The 25,175-nt window shown below is 46.0% G+C and overlaps 1 protein-coding gene across 7 annotated transcripts in view; it reads left to right on the top strand.

The window, feature by feature from the left end:
* Positions 1-25,175, top strand: part of ARHGAP44 (Rho GTPase activating protein 44) — a 178,086-nt gene that overhangs the window by 16,547 nt on the left and 136,364 nt on the right. The window contains exon 1 of one of the 7 annotated variants that reach the window (XM_068261910.1): positions 12,150-12,246. The exons of the other annotated variants lie outside the window; for them this stretch is intronic. The gene's annotated coding sequence lies outside the window, so the exon portion shown is untranslated. Of the gene's footprint in view, positions 1-12,149; positions 12,247-25,175 lie in introns of those variants that run through there. 7 annotated transcript variants of the gene reach the window in all.

Raw genomic sequence — 25,175 nt, 5'->3', positions numbered from 1 at the left:
ATGTATAAATGATTTAGTCTGTGTTTGCCCATTGTAAAATCTTTTCTCTCACTGATTTACATTCTGACATTTATCACATGGTGACCTTTTTACTGCTCGCAGGTGATGTCACTGGAAGGCGATGCTGCTTGCTTTTTTGGCAGTTGTAAACAGTAAAACAGCTGTTATTTGCCTCAATGCATTGAGGTTCACAGACAGGAAACTGCCAGGAGCATGGTTTTCAGGGTTTCCTGTGGGAGGGGTTTCACCACAATGTCAGCCATACAGAGCCCCCTGATGATCTGTTAGGAAAAGCTTTCTCATGGGAAAGGGGGTATCAGCTACTGATTGGGATGAAGTTCAATTCTTGGTCAAGGTTTCTCTTTAACTTAAAGAGAATCTGTATTGTTAAAATCGCACAAAAGTAAACATACCAGTGCGTTAGGGGACATCTCCTATTACCCTCTGTCACAATTTTGCCGCTCCTCGCCGCATTAAAAGTGGTTAAAAACAGTTTTTAAAAGTTTGTTTATAAACAAACAAAATGGCCACCAAAACAGGAAGTAGATTGATGTACAGTATGTCCACACATAGAAAATACATTCATACACAAGCAGGCTGTATACACCCTTCCTTTTGAATCTCAAGAGATCATTTGTGTGTTTCTTTCCCCCTGCAGCTATCTTCCACTGAAGTGTCAGGCTGTTTCTTCCTGCAGAGTGCAGACAGCTCTGCCTGTATGTAATTCCTCAGTATGTGAAAGCCCAGCCAGCTCAGAGGAGGATTTATCCAGCTTGTAAAAGATAAGAGAGAAGAGAGAAGCTGCCCTAATCTAAATAATACACAGGCAGTGTGCAGAGAGGGGCCTGGAGGGGGGAGATGCATCACAGAACCACAACACTGAAGAACTTGGCAGCCTTCCAGACACAGGCTGACAAGTCTGACAAGAGAGAGATAAGTTGATTTATTACAGAGCTGGTGATAGTAGAACGTGCTGCAGTAAGCCAGAACACATTAGAATAGCTTTTGGAACTTGTAGGATGATAAAAAACAGGATACAATTTTTGTTACAGAGTCTCTTTAAGTCGAATGTCTGATCTGCTGCATGCTTGTTCAAGGTGTATGGCTAAAAGTATTAGAGGCAGAGGATCTGCAGTAGGACAGCCAGGCAATGTGTATTGTTTCAGTGGAAATACATATGGCAGCCTCCTTATCCCTCTCACTGCAGGTGTCCTTTAAAGAGGCCCTGTAAAGACATATAGAAGAATGCAGTAAATTATTCAGAATATCTACGTTTACGTTAAATATCCTGGTAACAGCATCGGAAACTCTTCCTATAGCTATAGATTGCTATCTTTTTGTATGCAGCCATGACGTCCCACTGAGGCCTAGCCTAGGCTGTTTATTATGCGTAATTCTACCCAACTTCCCCTATCCCGCCCCCCCCAAGCATTCTGGGAGAGCAGAGATTTGTCAAATGTGCTTTTTTTCTTTTCTTTTTGTTTTTTTGTTTTGTTCTAATACACATAAATGGGAATAAACGTGTTACTGCAAAACTTTTCTGTGAGAAATACTTGATTTTCTGGAAAACAATTTAGGGTGCCAACAATTTCGGCCATGGCTTTATTTCCTTTTTAATCCATACCAGTTTCCTGGCAGTTCTGCTGGTGTCTTTGGCTGCTGTAGTGCCAAAGAGGTTAGCAGGATGTCAGGCAGCTAGTATTGTTTGAAGGGGATCTGAAGTGAAAATAAACGTATGATATAATGATTTGTATGTGTAGTACTGCGAAAAAATATGACATTATCAGCAGAGATACGAGTCTAATATTGTTTCCAGTACAGGAAGAGTTAAACTCCAGTTATTATCTATGAAAAAGAGCCACTGATCTCTCCAGGACTTCCAGAGCTCTGTCTTCTGAAGCTTATTATCTTAAAGGGAACCTTAACTGCCGTGGGAAAATAAATTCACTTACCTGGGGGCTTTCCCAAGGCTCCTGCAGCCGTCCTGTGCCCGCGCCGGTCCTTCGGTGCCCTCCGGTCTCCCTCCGCCGCTAAGTTTCGATTTCGGACGACTGCCAGTCGTCCTGGGGCCTCTTCCGCATTCCTTGTCGTAAACTGCAGTAAAGCGCGTCCGCATGACACGCCCTTTTCACACACACACACACACACACACTGTAAGTGTAACTTGTATATGCGTGTTTTGATATTAAAAAGTTAGTGCACCAGAGGAGCGCTCCGGTCTTTTTCGCTTTGTTACATAGGATCACTGGCACCACCCGGTAACTGGAGCAGCCCCTGGCAGCATTACTACACATCCCAGTGTCAAGGCAGCGCAGGAATTACTTCTAGCATCTGTGCCTATAGGCTCCGCTGATGTAAATACGGGCCTGATTAAGATCCTACAGATTTTTAATACAATGAAAGTATTGTGTAGGTAAGCTCTCTTACTGCATGGAAGTGGTACAATTGGCCAATCAAAATTGGTTGTGTGTACCATGTTTTCCTCTCTTAAAGGATACCCGCAGTGACATGATGAGATAGACATGGGTATGTACAGTGCCAAGCACACAAATAACTGTGCTGTGTTCCTTTTTTCCTTTCTCTGTCTGAAAGAGTTAAAGAGTCAGAACTGGGTCAGACTACAGCATAACCCTCACTGATAAGAAATTACAACTATATAAAACACTTCCCTGGCAGAAAATGGCTTCTGAGAGCAGGATAGAGATACAAGGGTCCATAGTTCATAGATTTTAGCTCTGGCATACTTCAATGAATGTGTCATTGAGCAAAAGAAAAAAAAAGGAAAAACTTAAGTGGATTTAAATATAAAATAAAACTGTGGAATATCTTAAAAAGTCCTTCTTAGGAGAAGGAAGACAGATACAATTGTTTATTTCATTAGTTTATTTTTGCTTCAGGTGTCCTTTAAGGCGCATAGATTGATGTCACCCAGTGGGGATCGTCATCCATTTCCTCAGGCAACATCGTTGGGTTGAGGCTGCACAGATGCGTAGTCAGCCTACAGGATAACAATGCGTTCTGTTGCAATGTGAGGGGGGGGGGGGGGGGGGCGGTGACAAAGGAGTAGCGCAGATGTAATGTCATGCGATTGGGGGGGGGGGTGTTAAGCATTAAAGCGGATCCCAGATGAAAAACTAACTATGACAAGTAACCTGTCCATATACAGTGGTGTGAAAAACTATTTGCCCCCTTCCTGATTTCTTATTCTTTTGCATGTTTGTCACACTTAAATGTTTCTGCTCATCAAAAACCGTTAACTATTAGTCAAAGATAACATAATTGAACACAAAATGCAGTTTTAAATGATGGTTTTTATTATTTAGTGAGGAAAAAAAATCAAAATCTACATGGCCCTGTGTGAAAAAGTTATTGCCTCCCCTTGTTAAAAAATAACTTAACTGTGGTTTATCACACCTGAGTTCAATTTCTGTAGTCACCCCCAGGCCTGATTACTGCTGCACCTGTTTCAATCAAGAAATCACTTAAATAGGAGCTATCTGACACAGAGAAGTAGACCAAAAGCACCTCAAAAGCTAGACATCATGCCAAGATCCAAAGAAATTCAGGAGCAAATGAGAACAAAAGTACTGTAATTGAGATCTATCAGTCTGGTAAAGGTTATAAAGCCATTTCTAAAGCTTTGGGACTCCAGCGAACCACAGTGAGAGCCATTATCCACAAATGGCAAAAACATGGAACAGTGATGAACCTTCCCAGGAGTGGCTGGCCGACCAAAATTACCCCAAGAGCGCAGAGAAAACTCATCCGAGAGGCCACAAACGACCCCAGGACAACATCTAAAGAACTGCAGGCCTCACTTGCCTCAATTAAGGTCAGTGTTCACAACTCCACCATAAGAAAGAGACTGGGCAAAAACGGTCTGCATGGCAGATATCCAAGGCGCAAACCACTTTTAAGCAAAAAGAACATTAAAGAGACTCTGTAACTTGAAAAAGATCCCCTGGGGGGTACTCACCTCGGGTGGGAGAAGCCTCCGGATCCTAATGAGGCTTCCCACGCCGTCCTGCGTCCCACGGGGGTCTAGCTGCAGCCCTCTGAACAGCCGGCGACAGGCCCGACTGTAATTTCAATATTTACCTTTGCTGGCTCCAGCGGGGGCGCTGTGGCTGCATTCAGCTCGGAAATAGACAGAAATACCCGATCTCCGTCGGGTCCGCTCTACTGCGCAGGCGCCGGAGACTTGCGCCTGCGCAGTAGAGCGGACCCGACGGTGATCGGGTATTTCCGCCTACTTCGGAGCCGACAGCCATCAGAGCGCCTGCGCAGGAGCCAGGAAGGTAAATATTGCGGCACGGCTGTACGGAGGGCTACAGCGAGACCCCCGAGGGACGCAGGACGGCGTGGGAAGCCTCATTAGGATCCTGAGGCTTCCTCCACCCGAGGTGAGTACCCCCCAGGGGACGTTTTACCGTTACAGTTCCTCTTTAAGGCTCGTCTCAATTTTGCTAAAAAAACATCTCAATGATTGCCAAGACTTGTGGGAAAATACCTTGTGGACCGTTAAGACAAAAGTTGAACTTTTTGGAAGGTGCGTGTCCTGTTAAATCTGTCGTAGAAGTAACACAGCATTTCAGCAAAAGAACATCATACCAACAGTAAAATATGGTGGTGGTAGTGTGATGGTCTGGGGTTGTTTTGCTGTTTCAGGACCTGGAAGGCTTGCTGTGATAGATGGAACCATGAATTCTACTGTCTACCAAAAAATCCTGAAGGAGAATGTCCGGCCATCTGTTCGTCAACTCAAGCTGAAGCGATCTTGGGTGCTGCAGCAGGACAATGACCCAAAACACACCAGCAAATCCACCTCTGAATGGCTGAAGAAAAACAAAATGAAGACTTTGGAGTGGCCTAGTCAAAGCCCTGACCTGAATCCTATTGAGATGTTGTGGCATGACCTTAAAAGGCAGTTCATGCTAGAAAACCCTCAAATAAAGCTGAATTACAACAATTCTGCAAAGATGAGTGGGCCAAAATTCCTCCAGAGCGCTGTTAAAGACTTGTTGCACGTTATCGCAAACGCTTGATTGCAGTTATTGCTGCTAAGGGTGGCCCAACCAGTTATTAGGTTCAGGGGGCAATTTCTTTTTCACACGGGGCCATGTAGGTTTTGAGGTTTTTTTCTCACTAAATAATGAAAACCATCATTTAAAACTGCATTTTGTGTTCAATTATGTTATCTTTAACTAATGGTTAACGGTTTTTGATGAGCAAAAACATTTAAGTGTGACAAACATGCAAAAGAATAAGAAATCAGGAAGGGGGCAAATAGTTTTTCACACCACTGTATCTTATCTAAAGTTTAGATGGTTTACACAGCAAATCTAGCTGCAAACAGCTACAACAGTTTATAATTATTTATTCCTGTGATACAATGAGGGCAGCCATGTTCTGTTTGTCACATTACACACAGGCAAGATGATAGCATCTGCAGCCCTCAGCTCACTCCCCTCTCCTCCTCCCTCCTCCCCTCTGCCTCTGAAATCTCTGGCTAGTAATACCTCCCCCTCCTCCTGCCCAGAATAAGCTCCCATAAGCCCTTGCTACATGAGTCTGAGAATGCCAAGGTACTATAAAAAGCTGTGGGCGAGGCTTGCTTAGTTTAAAGGGAATTGGAGTATTAAAACAAAACAAAAAAAGTATTTGGCTTGAGGAATGCCCTATAAACTATATGTAAGGAACACAATTATGCAATGAGTAAACGTTTATCTCGGATCCACTTTAAGAGTACTATTGGCAGTCGGGGAATCGGGGCTGCTGTACACCGGATCGGCAGAGGGGTCATTATTGGCCGTCTCAGCTGACTGTAATATAGCATGTGTAAATGAACAGAGGCGCCAAAAGGATAAAAGTAGCTAAAATTAAAAAAAAAACGGGGGAAGCAGTGGTGGACCTACCCCCTCCAAGCAGACACAAAAACAGGTTGATATTATATCAACAAGCAAATGTATTTATATATACACTCCAAAGGGTCATGGCAACGCATTTCGCAGGTGTGGCCCAGCTTCATCAGGCAATAGGGGATGGAGCATACAGCAACAAGTGTCTAAGTCTCAGCCTAGCGCCTCTGTGGAGGGGTGTTAATCCCTTGTTTCCAGATCTACAGAGATCAACTTCTAATTTCGCAGTGGGGACAGGTCTAATCTCCCCACCTGCATTTACAGTGGTTGCCTTAGTGGTAACCCATGTTTGTGAGTATAACTTTACATACTTGCCTCTCATCACCCACATCAATCCAGTACATACTGAACTATATTGGGCTGTGTTCTCTCTCGTTTTCTTGTTAATCTAGCATGTGTACGGGCCTTTACCTGTCTAGGTTGAGGCACCCATCCATTACTTTCTACCCCTTTCCTATTGGTTTAGTTTAAAACTTGCTCAAGACCACACATGCTGACCGTATAGACCGTAGATTTCTAATCTTCCTGTTTCCCCAGAGCAGATTTCTGAAAAGTTGGACCATCGCATACCCATTATAAGTGAGGAATGTGGGTTTTAGCAGGTAGGCGGCACCCACAGACTTTTAGGGAGAGTGGTAGTTGGTGCCTCTTCAAGCAAAAGGTATAGTATATTCAGCCTTAGAAGAAGAATTGAATGGCCTGTATTGGCAAGAAACCTTTATTGCTAGCACCAACTAATGCGTTTCAAGGGTCTTTCCTGCTTCATCGGGTATCAGTGCTGCCAGGTGGTCCTCTAGGCGCGTGAGCGTCTTTCGGGTGGAATGGGTGAGACCTGTGAAACACTTTGTTCAGTGCATGACGTAAAGTGTTCTTGCCAATGTAGGCTATTTGATTTTTCTTGTAAGGGGATTAGTACTTGTTGCCTGAGGCTCCCTTCTAAATGTATTGCCTGTAGAATCAAATTGTTCCAGTATTAATGGAGGTAACTGTGTTTGGCCAGTGGCCTTTTTGTTTTTTTAACTGGATGTTTGAGAGTAGAACACCCAAAGAGACTCCATACTCTGGTAGAGTTGAGTGAAAAAACGTACTTGCCTACTTATTGGTTGCCTATGTGGCAACCTAAATTTTATAAGTATAATTCCTCCAGTTAGATGTGAAAGTCCTCAAGCTTGGTGAATCTTGGGGTTTTTGTCTTTGTTGTTTCATTTGTATATCTCTAGAGATAGGACGTATAAAAAGAAAACCGAAAGCCCCCTGTGGTGTAGTATATTAACCACTTAATGACAAGCTGACTTGTAAAAACGTCCTGCTAGAGCCTCTTAACCCCCTTGGCGGTATGAAAAATACTGCCAGGGGGCAGCGCAGCAGTTTTTTTAAATTTTTTTTTTTTTTTTTTTTTTTTTTAAACATGTAGCGAGCCCAGGGCTCGCTACATGATAGCCGCTGCTCAGCGGCATCCCCCCAGCCCCGCCGATCGCCTCCGGCGATAGGCGATCAGGAAATCCCGTTCAAAGAACGGGATTTCCTGGAGGGCTTCCCCCGTCGCCATGGCGACGGGGCGGGATGACGTCACCGACGTCAGCGACGTCGGGACGTCATTGGGAGACCCGATCCACCCCTTGGCGCTGCCTGGCACTGTTTGGCCAGGCAGCGCAGGGGTCTGGGGGGGGGCGCGCCGCACCGGATAGCGGCGATCGGGCGCGCGGCGGCGATCGGGGTGCTGGCGCAGCTAGCAAAGTGCTAGCTGCGTCTAGCAAAAAAAAAAATTATGAAAATCGGCCCAGCAGGGCCTGAGCGGCACCCTCCGGCGGCTTACCCCGTGTCACACACGGGGTTACCGCTAAGGAGGTTAAAGAGAGTCTGAAGCGAGAATAAATCTTACTTCAGACCTCATAGATAGCAGGGGCATGTGTGCCCCTGCTAAAATGCCGCTATCGCGCCGCTAAACGGGGGTCCCTTCACCCCCAAATCCCCTCCGTGCAGCGCATCCCCTCTTCCTGGTTGGGGCAGGGCTAACCGCCGCAGCCCTGCCCCACGCACGTCTGTCAGCGCGTATCTCCGCCTCTCCCCCGCCCCTCTCAGTCTTCCTACACTGAGAGGGGCGGGGGAGAGGTGGCAATGCACCGCTGATAGACGCGACTGGAGGCAGGGCTGCAGCCGTTAGCCCTGCCTCCAGGAACGACCAATTCTACGACCAAGGTTTGCGGGGGTGGCTTTGGGGGTGAAGGGACCCCCGTTTAGCGGCGCGATAGCGGCGGTTTAGCAGGGGCACACATGCCCCTGCTAAGTATGAGCTCTGAAGCGAGAATAAAGCGAGATTTATTCTCGCTTCAGAGTCTCTTTAACGGCTCCAGGACGTTTTTATATACGTCAAACCGTGCTGCTGCTGTGCACGTGTGCGCGGGCACGTAAAAATAGTGGAAAAAAAGAACACCATAGAAAAAATACACCTTTATTTCCAAATACTATATTGTCACCATACTTTGTACTCGGGACATAATTAAAATCTTGTGATAACCAGAACAAATAGGCAGATAAAATGTGTGTGTTTTATGTACAGTAGCAGTGTTTTATTTTAAAACTATAGGGGATGAAATTGGAGAAATAGTGTATTTTTTCCTTGTTTTTCCCTTTTTAAAATGCATAGAAAATAAAGTAATTACTGAAAACAAATATCAACCCCAAAAAGCCTAATTGGTGGTGAAAAAAACAAGATATAGATCATTTCATTGTGATTGGTAGTGGTGAAAATCGCTCTTGTCCGTTAGGGTAAAAACCCCTTTTGGGTGAGTGAAGTGGTTAAAGTGAACCATAGACGAAGCACACTCATGTATTTTACCATATATATCAGTGGGAACATTAGAGAAAACACCTATCCTGCTCTCTGTTTTATCTTTCACTGGTCAGCTTGCTTGTTATCAGCCCTGATAAAACCGCCGACTGAGCATTCAGTCTGGCTTTGCTATAATGACTCAGCTATAATGATTCCTGAGCAGAGCCAGAAGGGGACAGGCTTGAGCTTGAAAAGACATCACAGAAGACACTCGGCTATAATGATTCCTGAGCAAAGCCAGACTGAATGCTCAGTTGGGGATTTTATCAGGGCTGATTAGAAGCAGGCTGAGCAGTGAAGAATGAAACAGAGAGCAGGGTAGGCGTTTTCTCTAATGTTGCCACTGATATATATGGTAAAATACATGAGGGAACTTTGTCTCTGGTTCACTTTAAGGCTGCTTACACACAGGGACGTTACAGGCGCACGTTAGTGCGCCTGTAACGCTCCCCCAACGCACAGCAATGTAACACAAGTGGGCTGTTCACACAGCCCACGTTGCGTTACATGTAACGCTGCACGTTCTCCGGAAAGTGCAGCATGCTACGGCGTTAGAGCGGCTATAGCCGCGTTAGACTGTTTGCACATGCTCAGTGGGGGACAGAGAGGAGGCGGGGAGAGCCAGCTACAGTAGCCGCGCACATGGCTACTTAATATTCACTGCAGTGGCGGCAGCTGATTGGCCGGCGGGACCACGTGATGCGGAGTGTCTCGCTCCGCATCACGTGGTCCCGCCGGCCAATCAGCGCCACTCTGGGAGACCTTATAGGGATAGAGTCGCCTAACGCGGCTCACTCTACCGTCCTATCTTGCAGCACCATACGTTGTGTTAGGTGCACGTTATGCGACCTTAACGTGCCACCTAACGCAACGTCTTGGTGTGCAAGTAGCCTAAGACAAGAGTTAATGCTAGACAATGTATAGTGGTTTGCAAAAGTATTCGGCCCCCTTGAAGTTTTCCACATTTTGTCATATTGCTGCCACAAACATGATTCAATGTAATTGGAATTCCATGTGAAAGACCAATACAAAGTGGTGTACATGTGAGAAGTGGAACGAAAATCATAAATGATTCCAAACATATTTTTTTTTTTTTAAATAACTGCAAAGTGGGGTGTGCATAATTATTAAGCCCCCTGAGTCAATACTTTGAAGAACCACCTTTTGCTGCAATTACAGCTGCCAGTCTTTTAGGGTATGTCTCTACCAGCTTTGCACATCTAGAGAATGAAATCCTTGCCCATTCTTCTTTGCTAAACAGCTCCAGCTCAGTCAGATTAGATGGACAGCGTTTGTGAACTGCAGTTTTCAGATCTTGCCACAGATTCTCGATTGGATTTAGATCTGGACTTTGACTGGGCCATTCTAACATGGATATGTTTTGTTTTAAACCATTCCATTGTTGTCCTGGCTTTATGTTTAGGGTCGTTGTCCTGCTGGAAGGTCAACCTCAGCACCAGTCTCAAGTCTTTTGCAGACTCCAAGATTGCCCTGTATTTGGCTCCATCCATTTTCCCATCAACTCTGACCAGCTTCCCTGTCCCTGCTGAAGAGATGCACCGCCTGAGCATGATGCTGTCACCACCATATTTGACAGTGGGGATGGGGTGTTCAGAGTGCTGTGCAGTGTCAGTTTTCCGCCCAACATTGCGTTTTGCATTTTGGCCAAAAAGTTCCATTTTGGTCTCATCTGACCAGAGCACCTTCTTCCACATATTTGCTGTGTCCCCCACATGGCTTGTGGCAAACTGCAAACGGGACTTCTTATGCTTTCTGTTAACAATGCCTTTCTTCTTGGCACTCTTCCATAAAGGCCAACTTTGTACAGTGCATGACTAATAGTTGTCCTATGGACTTATTCCCCCACCTGAGCTGTAGATCTCTGCAGCTCGTCCAGAGTCATCATGGGCCTCTTGACTGCATTTCTAATCAGCGCTCTCCTTGTTCAGCCTGTGAGTTTAGGTGGATGGCCTTGACTTGGTAGGTTTACAGTCGTGCCATACTCCTTCCATTTCTGAATGATCGCTTGAACAGTGCTCCATGGAATGTTCAAGGCTTTGGAAATCTTTTTGTAGCCTAAGCCTGCTTTAAATTGCTCAATAACTTTATCCCTGACCTGTCTGGTGTGTTCTTTGGACTTCATGGTGTTGTTGCTCCCAAGATTCTCTTAGACAACCTCTGAGGCCGTCACAGAGCAGCTGTATTTGTATTGACATTAGATTACACACAGGTGCACTCCTATTTAGTCATTAGCACTCATCAGGCAATGTCTATGGGCAACTGACTGCACTCAGACCAAAGGGGGCTGAATAATTATGCACACCCCACTTTGCAGTTATTTATTTGTAAAAAATGTTTGGAATCATGTATGATTTTCGTTCCACTTCTCACGTGTACACCACTTTGTATTGGTCTTTCACGTGGAATTCCAATAAAGTTTATTCATGTTTGTGGCAGTAATATGACAAAATGTGGAAAACTTTAAGGGGGCTGAATACTTTTGCAAACCACTGTATATAGAGTTATACTCACAAATGTTTGTTGCCAATAGGCAACCACTTTTCAGGCGCAAAGGGAACTTAAACCAGTCTCCTCAAGGGGTTAAGATGTCGCTCTCTGTAGAAGTGGGAAAAGAACGGGGGAAGACCTCCTCCACCAGCGGAGGACTCAATGTAATGTATACAGATGAAACAGAAGCACCAATCAGATTCAAATAAGTTAAAACTGTAAAAATAGGGAAAGTAGAACTTGCCTCCCCATAGAAGAGTCAGCAAGATACGGTCATCAAAATTCTTTTATTATGCGCTTCCCCCAAAAAGTTGTGCCACGTTTCGTGGGTCTTAGGCCACTTCCTCAGGCAGTGAAAACAGGAGCAGTTGCAGCTTCACTCATAATAAGCTGCTCCTGTTTTCGCTGCCTGAGGAAGTGGGCTAAGACCTGTGAAAGTTGGCGCAACTTTTTCTGGGTGCGCATAATAAAATAAGTTTAATGATCGTATCTTGCTGACTTTTCTACGGGGAGGGAAGTTCTACTTTCCCCTATTTTTACTGTTTTAACTTATTTTATTTTGATTAGAGCCTCTGTTGGCTGGGGGGTGGGGGGGATGCTGCACAGACCCCACTATTACCAACTTACTATTAGAGAAACAGCCCCTGCACCAACACTGGGCACCTGGAGGCACAGAGGTCCGGTCACCCCTCCCCTTCAGTCCCGCACCCCCCTCCAGTTCTTCCCCAGTAGCCACCATTGTGGTGGTTGGCACAGTAGATGTACAATGTGTGCCGTCCAGTAAAGTGATGTTTGATTTGCCTGTCGCAGCACGTTGCTGCACGTCTCTCCACCCAGGCCTTCTCGCGTTTGTTCTTCAGTATTTGGCTTCCCGTAAATGGCACAGCAGCAGCACTGTCAGCGGGAGATGGATGAGGACTCCAGGGAGGCATCGGCTGGAGAGCAGAGCTGACGGGAGGAGAGGACCGCTGTAGCGTGCCGGGACAGGTAAATATATAACTACTTGACATGCTTCTTGGTGCTCTCTGTAATGGAGGGGGGAGGGTGGATTGGCAGTGCTGGGGGTGGCACAGCTTTGCGGTGTACAGCAGTCCCCGATGCCCACTGACACCTCGGCCTGGCGGAGCGATTTGGCTGATGACCACCTAAGAAGATAGCACTCCTCACTCACCCTAGCTGCCACATGACATCACTCATGAGCCCCCCCACCTGCATAGCAGCAGAACATGTCTGTACAGTGTTGGCCATCAATATTGCCCAGTATGTGTGTCTGAGGCTTTACCATGGGTATCCGAGAGCCCATAAGTTCTTGATTACCAGGTCTAGACCAGCGCCAAAGTGAGATCCTCAGTATCTACTGAGTTGTCTACAACTTGTATAACTTTTTTCTACTAAAGTGGAGTGATCCTTTTTTTTTTTTTTTTTTACCTCACTCTGCGGTAAATCCTTGGAATGCTTTGATGTCTCTCTGCTAGCAGAGAATATAGAAACTGAAAGCAGAGGCCATTTGTTATTGTCTCACACTGCCCCCTAGTGACAAGTGGCCATATACACATTACAACAGTACAATTTTTAGTAGCAAGCAAATGTAACAAATAAGAAAAAAAATGTGCTAAAATTAATTGGCCTGGAGCATTTGCAAGCCTCTACATAAATTAACTGCTAAAGGGCTACATTTTATGATGATTTTGTAGACACAGATCCTATTTTTTTTGCTTCCCCCCCCCCCCCCCCCCCCCCCCCCCCCGTGTTTTCTCAAATGATGTCTTAGCACCTTGTCTATAAAATTAATTTTCACCACCACCACCCCAAACAAATTATTCTCAAATTAAGTTGTCCCAAGGTAACTGAAGTCTGAGAATACTTTACTAATCTAGGTTTTAGTACTGTTTCTGTACGTGGTACACATGCTCAATCACAGTTGTGATATTTCTGTATATTCTCACCTTTTTCGTGTGATCAATAAAAATGTATTGTTTGGCAGGGACTAGATTGTGAGGGACAGTTAAACTCTGTACAGCGCTGCGTAATATGTCAGCGCTATATAAATGCATAAAAATAAAATAATGTTAAAACAAAATAAAATGCACAGTGTAATTAACCACTTCTGTGGTTTCAGACGGATTATCTACATCCATTTGTTTGTTTAGAGAGCACTATTGTCCTTCAAAAAAGGCTAGAACACATTCTTGCAGTACAAAAATATAATCAAAAACTTTGACAAAATACAAAATGTTAAAAAAAATGTTTCCATTCGTTCAGGTGGTCCTCATGAACATCAAAGTAATATTTTCATGGAACCGGTAAAGATATGGTCTGGCTTAACGTGATTTGCATAGATCATTCAGAATTGGCTGAACATAGAGAGTTTTAGGTTTAGGCAACGACACATGTTCGTTTCGGGTTTTCATTGAAACCCTTCATCAGGCCACCATATATACAAAGAGAATTCCAGGGAGCCCAGTCGGCATCAAAAGCCAGTACTACACGACAAATTATCTATGTCCCCCAGGACTTCAGTTCATGCTCAGGGACGTAGATAATCTTCTCTAAACAGATTCGATCAGAGATCTGTCTCATAGTCGATCTGCCCATCATCACCAGATGTATGGCTACCTTTCGATGAAAAGGTATTTGCAAGATAAGATATCGCTGAGAAAAGTTTATTTGATCAGGGTTTTTGTAACAGAAATACTCCAGCAATCAAACCTAGATTGTGGCAGGAATTGGTGACAGCGTGTGTGAGGGTCCCTCTACTCTTGGGGACAAACGTCTCCTCTTTGAATGCGGGTTTAGTTTCCAGTGTAGAAGTGCATTAACTGGTTTTATCTGTTTAATCTGTCATCGGGTTACACACCTGCTGTCCGAATGCGGCGCTGACAAAGCGGTTCAGAGGTCCGGCGTCGCGTTACGGCGCGGAGTCTGCTTACAAACGTGTTGTGTAACTTCCAGGAACACAAAGCTTGTCACCCAGGAAAGAATCTCTCACATTCCAGCGCCGGTTCCCACTGACTCATATACTGTGATACAGAAGACCGATGCATTGTAAGAGCACCTGTCAGGTATGCCCCGCAGCCATATTGTTCAGCGTAAGTATAGGAAAGAGAAAAAGCAACAAGCGCTCCCTGTGTGCAGCAGAATATCGGCGGTAAGATATCCCTCCCATTAAACAGGGCTGAGGAGTCGGTACAAAAATCTTCTGACTCCTCAGTTTATGAAACCACGACTCCGGGTGACAAAAATGGCTCCGACTCCTTGACTCCTTAGTCTAATACTTAACGGGGCTGTGGATTTTGTATAAAAATCATCCTACTCTGACTCCTCAGTTTATGAAACCACAACCCAAAATTGCCTCGACTCCGACTCCTCAACTCCAACTTCGACTTCACAGCCCTGCCATTAAGGCGGCCAAACATCAGCGACTTGACGGCCAATGGACCATCCGATTATATTATAATCGAGTCGGATGAAAATTGGTGGCGATCGACTATGAGACCAATTTCAGGCTGAAATTGGTCGCATGAATCAGCCGGACGTGCTGCAAGATGTAGCGCTGACTTGCTTGATCGGGTGCACGGCGCTATGGCGAGCGATATTAGGATGAGCGATAAACCCCCTATGTTGTTCCCCCTAATGTGAAATGTGCCCCCCCCCCAGTGCACTATGAATTACCTATCCATGTCTGACGCTGGCTCTGTCCTTCATCCATACACACACCCCACGTGGTTGCCGTAGTAACTTGACGTCACACACGTGCCCACATGTATGCCGGCTACCACATGGGGTGCATGTATGGGTGAGGGACAGAACCAGTGTCAGACATGGATAGGTAATGCATAGTGCATTGGGGTGGGGGGGGAGAGACGACTGTGACGACACATTGTGCATTCGGTGGAACAGCGTCGGACCAGCAAGGCGGCAGGTTGTGGCGTCGCAGGGCCGATTTCGGATCCATTTCAACATGAAATTTATCGGGAATCTGCTTGCAGTGTATGGGCAACTGACAGATCTCTCTCTAATCAATATAGTGTACATCGAAAAGAGGCGCCAAAAGGGTAAAATTTACTAAAAATTTTTAAAGGCTAAAGAGGCAGTGGTGGGCTCCCTGAAGTAGACACATAGACTGTCAGATTCAAGAAAGACAAATTTATTGACATACTCCGAACACAATGTTGCAACGCGTTTCACAGGTGTGATCCTGCTTCATCAGGCAATAAAAAGAGGGAGTATATAACAGCACAGAGTCTAGGTTACACCAAGCGCCTCTGTATTTCTCTATAATCAGATTGGATCAGAGAGAGATTTTATCTCTTGGTTGAATCTGTCTATCATTGCTAGATGTATGGCCACCTGTAGAGTGGCTTACCTGGAGAGATGGCTGTTAGTGTTGTACAACGGCTTCAGCAGACATGCGTGTCAGAGTCTAGCGGCCTGGTGCAGGCTTGTGGACATCAGGCATGTAGCGTGTCTGCGGTTGCTGTGTCCCTGATCTGGATGGATGACTTTGTTACTGTGCTGTGATCTCAAGCAGGCTCACTTGTACTGGTATTTGTTGTTTAAAGATTATATTTATTTCAGATTATTACAATCATCAACGCGCATGGAACTACCACACTTCCCCTGGATGAAATAAACTGAATACAGTACTAGAGATGTCGGCGAACTCCTCACCCTGTACTACTTCCGGGTCGCTATGTCCCGTAGTAGTACGGCTGCGCTGGGCCGGCAGTGCGCGTCTCGGATCGCGCGCCTGTTGCCGGGAACTTTCTGCGCATGTGCGTGATGTCACGCTCATGCGCAGAGAGCGCCCGGCAACAGGCGCGTGATCAAAGACGCGCACCGTCGGCCCAGCGCAACCGTACTACTACGGGTCATAGCGACCCGGAAGTAGTACAGCCACATGGATTCAAGGGCGAACTGTTCGCTAACTTCTCTATACAGTACATTGTTAAAACTCAGAATTCAGGCAAGTCTGAAATGAAAAATAGAAAAACAAAATAAAATACTCACCTAAGGAGAGGGAAGGCTCTGGGTCCTATAGAGCAGTGTTTCTCAACGTTATTGCAGCATGTACCCCTTTATTATTGACTGTGTTGGTCAAATACCCCTTGTTTTGAGTAATATCTCAAGTACCCCTTGAGGCATACATATTTCTTAGGAGTACATAATTGAGTATACATGCTGTTTAAACATTCATTGATGCTTTTAATTGATAATCAAGACTGAGGACCAGTGCACACCAAAAAGCTCATCGCAAACGCTCATCGCTTTAAGTGATTTTTCTAGGCGATTTTAGGCATGTGCCTAGCGATTTTCTAATCATGCCTGGGAATTTTTGGAGCGTTGTGGTGTAGCGTTTTTATTTTTTGTTACAGTAGAGCTGTACCTGAACAGCTTCTGTAAAAAAACAAAACAAAAAAAAAAAACACTTGCAAAATCTATCTGATCTAGTGCTTTTCAGAGCGATATTCCACTTTCCTATACTTAAAGTGGACCCAAATTAAAAATACAAGATTTCAGAAATAAAATCTCTATTTTCTAAATGATAATAATACATAGCAGCCTTTTTTCAGCTGCATGATGACATATATAAAATATTTTACGTTTATTAGAGGAACCCCTCCCTTCCTTTCATATTGCCCGGACAGAATCCGGCAGACTGGTGGAGGAGATGGTGTCCGGCAATGGAGGAATTGCTAATGGCTGCCACCTGTATAACCCTAGCTATGAAAAGAGAAGGGTGAAAAGTATGCACTGAAATGCTCATAGGCGTGAAGGAGTGTTTATTTATCTTTGTATGCGTCACAGTGGTGCAACTAAATATTTTGAATTAAAAAAAATGTTTGGTTTGGGTCCGCGTTAACATTGAGGCTGAATTGCCTCAGAAATCAGCAACAAATGCTGCAGGACCCGCGGTTGCGTTTGGGGAAAAAACAAATCGCTCTGCTGTGATCCATCACATTGAAATACATTAGCCAAGCGGTTTTCAAAGCGCAGGTGTTTTTAAAAACGCTCAGAACCACTATTGGTATGCACCAGCCTTTAGGGTTTGTTCAAACTAAGGGCGTTTTTGGCCTTTTTTAAAGCGCAGGCGATTTTCAAAATGATTCTCTATGAGAAGGCTCATATCAGTGCATTTAGACGGCTTTGCGCTTTGCAAAGTGGAGCCTGTACTATTTTTGGGGCGATTTTGCTGTATTGGAAGGTATAGGAGAGCTAAACGCTCACAAAATCGTTTAGTGCTGCGATTGCATTCACGATTTTAAGAATAAAGAGTTCACTTCCTGACTTGCATCGGGGAGTGAATGAAAAAAATCGCTCTGCAAAAGCGCTTTAAAAAACACGCAGCGCGCAGGTCAAGCAAAAAAAAAAATTGCGCGGAAAATCGCAAAACACTTGCATTTGTGATTTCGATTTCAGATGTAAACAAAGCTTCATTCAGGTTAGTTTATATATGATAATTGATTGACTATGACAATTTCAAGTACCCCATGAGCCTAGCAAAAGTACCCTATTTGGGTGCGCCTACCATGTGTTGAGAACCTAGGCTATAGAGCAGGGGTCTCAAACTCAATTTACCTGGGGAGGCAAAGTAAGGATGAGGCTGGGCCGCATAAGGAATTTCACAATCATGGCGCATCGCCGCCTCTGCCCGCCCCTCTCAATCTTCCTTCATAGAGAGGCGCGGGGAGAGGCGGCAATTGACGTCAGGAGGGGCAGAGCTGAAGCTGCAAGCTCTGCCCCTTCCAGGAAATGCCGGCAGATTGCCCCCCCGGGTGATTTGGGGGCTCTGCAGCCCTCGATTAGCGGCGGGGACACGGCGGATTACTTGGGAGCACTGAAGCGAACTATAAGGAAGCTTTTGCCGGCGAGGGCCACAAAATATTGTATCGAGGGCCGCAAATGGCCCGTGAGTTTGAGACCCCTGCTATAGAGCCTTTCTATTCCTCTAATGCAGGGCTTTTCAACCTTTTACATTAATTGTACCACTTTTATCGCCTGAAAAATGTCAAGTACCACCACTGTGCCTGCGCAGTATCTCTGACCTGATCAGGCTCGGCTGTTTCCGCTGGAGCCCAAGAAAGATGGGCAGTAACTCACCACAAAGTTCAGTTCCCTCTTGCTCGCGCCTTGCTGTGCTGCCCTGCAGAATAGTTCAGACTTCATATCAATAGTAACCTGGCCAAAGTGAAGAGATAGCCAGGGGAATGGTGCAGTGATGGCAAGTATACTTCAATTACAGGAAGTAAGCAGTGATGTCACTTCCTGTATTTGAAGTATACCCGCCGTCACTGTCCATCATTTAACTGGCTGTCTCCTCACTGCTGATCTGAGGTCTGAATTATGCCGCAGGGCAGCACAGCAAGGAGTGAGCAAGGGGTAGCCAAACTTTGTGGGGGCAGGACGGGACCAGGACAAGCAGCAGGCAGGCAATTAAGTGGCAGACAAGCTTGAAGTGTACCACCTGGCCAACAGCAAAGTACCACTGGTTGAAAAGCCCTGCTCTAACGGATCCCCCCCCCCCTCCCCATGTTCTATTTGAGAAAAGGTAAAGATGTAGTATCTGTCACTGATTGGGATGAAGTGCATTCCTCAACATGTTTTTATATTGCAAAACCTATAACTGTCCTGTTAAAAAATTGGTAGAAAAAATGAACATTCAGGATATAATGAAAGCAATGTATAATATTTTTTATTATTACTAATATTATCCTGGCCTCTCTTATGACTGGAAGTTTTAGCCGCAATGTTCTGGATGTGACGATGAGGGTTGGTTTTTCAAGCCAGTGACAGAATTATGGGATTTTCCGTGGAAAGACGTTTTTGTCTTCCTCTCTGCTCCGTCATTACCCTCCATAGTTTGTTGTGTTTTATATTTTGTGGTGTTTGGCTTCCGGGGATGTTTCTCTGATTTCTAACATCAGCTGGAAGGAGAGGAGGGGAGGGCTGTTCTCTGCCTTGTGGGAATGGTACCACTGCCAGAGATGAGACTGCTCTGATTTCATTCTGCAGCAGAGGGGAGGGGGGCATCGGAGGTGCGTCAGACAGAGGGGCGGTCCAACACATTGCCCACTCAGCACATTACATCACTGCGTTAATTAGTAGATGGAGCTGACCTTGTCTGAAACTCATTTACAGTGTTTACCAACATTGTGCGGGGTGAGGGGGCGGTCAGCTGATGTGTGTGGGCTTCAAGGGAGATATTACAGGGTTGTAATATCCAAGAATAATGCTAAAACTATAGTTAGTGCCCCCAAAATATATGTAACGCCCTATTTTTTTAAAATGGGTCCCTATATGTCCCCCAATTTTTTTTTCCTTTACCTGGTCTGTACATACTGGAGGTAGCAGAGATCAGCACACACTGCAGTTAGTTTACTATCCGTACAGGCGCAGAGTAACTGCTTATACTGTACATATTTGAGGTAGCAGAGATCAGCACACACTGCAGCTAGATTACTGTCAGTACAGGCACAGAGTAACAGCTTGTACTGCACATCAGGGGTGTAGCAACAGGGGGTGCAGAGGTTGCGACCGCATCGGGGCCTTTGGGCCAGAGGGGCCCCAAGGGGCCCTCCCTCAACTGCAGTATTTGCTCTCTATTGGTCCTATGCTCATAATAATTACTTATATAGATACTTTGACTAGTGGAAATCATTAACAAACTGTTCCCCATCCCCTTCTTGCACCTCTGACACTGCAGTTGCCATTGGCAGGTTTTGGTGCCCCGTATCAATCGTTATAGAGTGCTTGGGGGGCCCCCATTGTAAAACTTGCATCCGGGGCCCACAGCTCCTTAGCTACGCCACTGCTGCACATACTGTAGGTAGCAGAGTTTAGCACACACTGCAGCTAGTTTACTATCAGTACAGGCGCAGAGTAACAGCTTATACTGTAGATACTGGAGGCAGCAGGGATCAGTACACATTGCAGCTAGTTTACTATCAGCACTGGCACAGAGTAATAGCTTATACTGAACATACTGGGGGTAGCAGAGATCAGCACACACTGCAGTTTTACTATCAGTACAGGCACAGAGTAACAACTTATATACTGTTACACACTAGGAGATGAGGTACAGGTGCCCATTTCTTATGAAGTTGGATAAAATCAGTAATGCAAGGATATCAAACTATTGATTATGGCCCCATTTTGACACTTTTAAGCAACCTTAAAAACAGAAGTACTTTAACACTTATACAGTATGTAATTGTGGAACACCTTCTTTTCAATAGCAACCTTTTGATAATGCAAAGTACTGTATAATTAAGTACATTGTACAGCTATTGCACAAGCAGACCCTGTGCCATTCCTCCTGCTGATGTCACTCAGCTCTGCCTCGACTCCAGGCAAAGATGATGTTTGAAGAGTACTTAAAGGGCTTCCGAGGTGAAAATAAAAATCTGTTTTTACTCACCTGGGGCTTGTTCCAGCCCCGAGCAGCAGTCTCAGTCCCTCGCTGCAGCCCCGTCCTCTTCGGTGTCCCCGATGGCTGACTGCAATGATGGCGACCTGCCGGTGGGGTCAGCTCTTCTGCGCCTGCGCATCCACATCATCTGGTGTGTACTGCGCCTGTGCCATAGTTGTGCACAGTATGCGCCAGATGACGTGGATGCACAGGCGCAAAAGAGCTGACCCCGCAGGCAGGTCGCCATCATTGCGGTCGGCCAGCGGGGACAACGAGGAGGGCCGGGGCTGTGACGAGGGCCTGAGACTGCTGCTGGAGGCTGGGAGAAGCCCCAGGTGAGTAAAAAGTGGTATTTATTTTCACTTTAAGAATCCTATAAAAGGGGTTGTAACAATCAAAATTAAAAAAAAATTCCAAAAATACTTATGTCCCCTATATTTTTTTTAACCTGTTCTGTGTGCCTTTGCTGAACTTTGCCAAACCGTGCAGTGCCATAAAGATTGAGGGAAGTCCCTTTTTTATTTTAATTTTTTTGCTACTGTAGCAAGCTTATCTGAAAATGCCAAAAATAGAATCTTCCCATTTCAGATGAGATAAGGACACTGACAACAAGTTAATTGAATTGGATTGCCAGAAGTAAAGTCAGCACCCTAGAAATATAGAGTGAAATATTCTGGCGCGGGACTCTGTGAATTCCCCGCCCCCCTCCTGGATATATATATGGCCAATGAAATGCTAATAATTCAGATGCCAGGGGCATTGCTAGGATCCTAAGAGATCCGGGGCACTTTTGGGCACTCCAGCCGGAAAATAGGTGTGGCCACGCACCATAATGTGGGTGTGGTCATGGGTGGAGCCAAATTTACATGAACTTAAAGAGCAACCTTGACCAAGAATTGAACTTTATCCCAATCAGTAGCTGATGCCCCCTTTTACATGATAAATCTATTCCTTTTCACAAACAGACCATCAGGGGGCGCTGTATGGCTGATATTGTGGTGAAACCCCTCCCACAAAGAAATTCTGAGTACGTACTCCTGGCCGTTTCCTGTCTGTGAACTGCATTGTGGGAAATAGCTGTTTACAGCTGTTTCCAACTGCCAAAACAGCAAGCAGCAGCTACATTACCTGCCAGCAGTAAAAATGTCACCATGTGATAAATGTCAGAATGTAAATCAGGGATTTAAAAGATTTTACAATGGGCAAACACTGACTAAATCATTTATACATAATTATTGTAAAAATGAAGCACTTTTTTTTATTACATTATGTTCACTGAAGTTCCTCTTTAACCACCCTAGCGTTTTATTAAGATCGCCAGGGCAGCTGCGGGAGGGTTTTTTTTAATAAAAAAAAAACTATTTCATGCAGCCAACTGAAAGTTGGCTGCATGAAAGCCCACTAGAGGGTGCTCCTATCCCGTATTTCTGATCGCCTCCGGCGATCCGCAGTAACAAGGAAGGCCGCAATGAGCGGCCTTCCTTGTTTCGTTTTGCTCGTCGCCATGGCGACGAGCGGAGTGACGTCATGGACGTCAGCCGCCTCCGATCCAGCCCTCAGCGCTGGCTGGAACTGTTTGTTCCGGCTGCGCAGGGCTCGGGCGGCTGGGGGGACCCTCTTTCGCCGCTGCACGCGGCGGATCGCCGCGCTGCGGCGGCGATCAATTAGCACACGCGGCTGGCAACGTGCCGGCTGCGTGTGCTGCTTTCTACAGGGAACAAATCGGCCCAGCAGGGCCTGAGCGGCAGGCTCCGGCGGTAATGGACTAGCTGAGCTCGTCCATACCGCTAAGGTGGTTAACAGCGGTCTAAGTAGGCCTGACCAGCAAAATGTTGCATGAACCACTCTCTCCATTGATGCAACCTCACCCCCCCCCCCCCCCCCCCAAATGCAGCATAACGCATAATAAATAGTCAGGGTCACTTAAACATAATTAGGCAGAGTTTCCTGGCTAGTCTGGGTTTCTGCTGGAAGGGCTGGCCTGCCACTAGGTTATCTGGCAATTCGCCCATAGCATTCCCTGACCTTCTAGTGGACCCCCTCCCATGCTCCCACGGGCCTCCATTGATGCACCACAACTCCCAGCATGCCCCCACAGTAGAGCCACAGCTCCCTGCAACGCCCCCAGTGCCCGGCAGGGCACCACAGTACTTAGTATGCCTGCATAGAGGCACCACAGCACCCAGTATACCCTGATTGATGCACCACAACTCCCAGCATGCCCGCCTTTGAGGCACCACAGCTGACTCTGCCTGGGGACATTTGGGGCATCCCAGAGTAGATCCGTGGCACGTGCCACTTATTTTTGGGGCTAGAAACGCCTCTGTCAGATGCACTACCTGACTATTTTAATTATTCTATTTCCAAGCTACGTACAATGCGCATGCAAGACATAGTGAGTAGTCTCTGGGTGACCATCTCTCCTCCCTGAGCGACAGAGTGGTTGCCGGGGTCGATGGGTGTCTGTGTTGTGCGTCTGGTGAGTTTCAGCAGTGAAGTCACACATACTGGCATCTGTGGTTGCCTTTGGCAGACTTGGCATGGTGTTAAGTCTATTCCGTGTGCCCTGTGACTGTATTGAGGTCAGAAGCCTCATAAAAACTTTTCCTACAATTGTCCTGCAGTTACAGAGAGGGAGGGGCCAAAGCTGCCTCCTTACCCAACTGCCTACTGCCTGCCCAGGGGACTACACTTCCCATGATCCATAGCGATGACTACTAGCTGCTGCCCAGCTGACAGCAGTGAATCCTGCCGTCAGTTCTGACAATCAAGTAACAACAGAATAATTAGAATTAGACTCGCTCCCATGGTCATCCCAATACAGGAAGTGGCTCCATAGTAATTTTTTTTTTTTCCTTTCCACAGAGCAGACCTGAGCACAGAACAAAACATAATAACCTTTACAGAAAAACATTTATTTGTTGCAGCTGATACAAATCGTGCAATAAATCTGCACTGCTTCTACTTCCTGCTTTCATGGAAGCAGACATAGTGTTAACATCCTGTGCTTTCATATGAGCTCATCTGCCGTGGCAGCCAGCTGGCACAGCCGAGAGATCAAATTACAGTTGTGATTAGTCACAGATGAGGGGGAATTAGACAGGCTAAACTCTCTAAATACATACAGGGTGCGTTTCTCTCCATTTTCCTTCTGTCCTGTGCAAGAGGTCAGGTCCACTTTAATTGAAAGGCAAGTATAGGTTGTGTGTTGAGATAAATGCAATGTATTTAGACAGAGGATTAGTGTGTGTGCTTAAAGTGACCCCGAGGTGAAAGTAAGCTAAGGAGATAAACAAGCCGTACACTGGTCGATTGCCACCAGATCGACCAGCAGATAGATCCCTCTGTGATGGTATCTGATCAAAGAGGGATCTATTGGCTGCCTACACTGCAAACAGATTTTGAATCGATTTCACTATGAAACTGATTCACAATCTGTGAAGCTGCCGCTGGCGAGGGCGCTCTACTGTTTAAACTTCCCCGACAGGAAGTAAGTGAAGCCAGCCGGAGCCCAGCGCGGAGAAGGGACCGCGGGGACACGCGCCGGCAAAACAGGTAATGTATTGCTGCTAGCGTCGGTCGTCGGACATTCGAACGCCGCTATCGACGCACTCCCAACCCGCCGGCGATTGAGCAAAATATTCCGCGTGGACAGATTGATGAGATCGATAGATTTCAGATGGAAATCGGTCGATCGGTCAGTGTTTGCGCATCGATTTCACAGCAGAAATCGAGAAAGTGTATGGGCATCTTTAGTTAGTATAATGATAGTCTCAAGTGTCTTATTTTAATACAAAACCCTATAAAAAATTGTTTTGTTTTTATATTTCAATAGATTTTATTAGTTTTTTAACATGTATAAGAACAAAATCAGCAGTAAAGTTACCGTGTCATAGCATACATCGCTTTGTCCAAACAGAAAATAGTACAGGTAAAAAACATTGTATATTAGCATAAGCATAACAAGTAGTAATCATATAACGGGGCCCCCCAAGTAAAGTAACTCAGTGTTGATGGGCCAATGTAGTAAAAAGCCTGTTAACACCGCTAGGGAGGGTAGCCGCTGCCCATTCACTAGACCAGTGTTTCCTAACCGGTGTTCCGCGGCACACTGGTGTGACGCGGGATGTTGCCTGGTGTGCCGTGCGGGGATCCCCAACCTGTGGTCCGCGGGACTGTCCTCTTCCTTCCCTGCGGCCGCCGCCGCTTTTATTACCTTAGCAGCGGCCGCTCTCCCCTCTCCAGCGCGTGTATTTATTCAAGCAGCGTATCTCCCGGCTGCTCTGTGTGATGCGTAGGAAGCAGGGCTCGGTTACCATAGTAACAGCGATACATATCGCCGTTACAGGAAGCCGCTGCTCTGCTTCCTTCCGCATCACACAAAGCAGCCGGAGATACGCTGCTTGAATAAATACACGCGCCGGAGAGGGGAGAGCGGCCGCTGCTAAGGTAATAACAGCGGTGGGGACGGGCACCACCTACCCATACTGGCTATACCGGGGCACTA

The sequence above is a fragment of the Hyperolius riggenbachi genome, chromosome 12 (genome assembly GCF_040937935.1).
Source record: "Hyperolius riggenbachi isolate aHypRig1 chromosome 12, aHypRig1.pri, whole genome shotgun sequence".
NCBI classification, from domain to species: domain Eukaryota; kingdom Metazoa; phylum Chordata; class Amphibia; order Anura; family Hyperoliidae; genus Hyperolius; species Hyperolius riggenbachi.
This window is presented reverse-complemented; position numbering and strand designations above follow the sequence as displayed.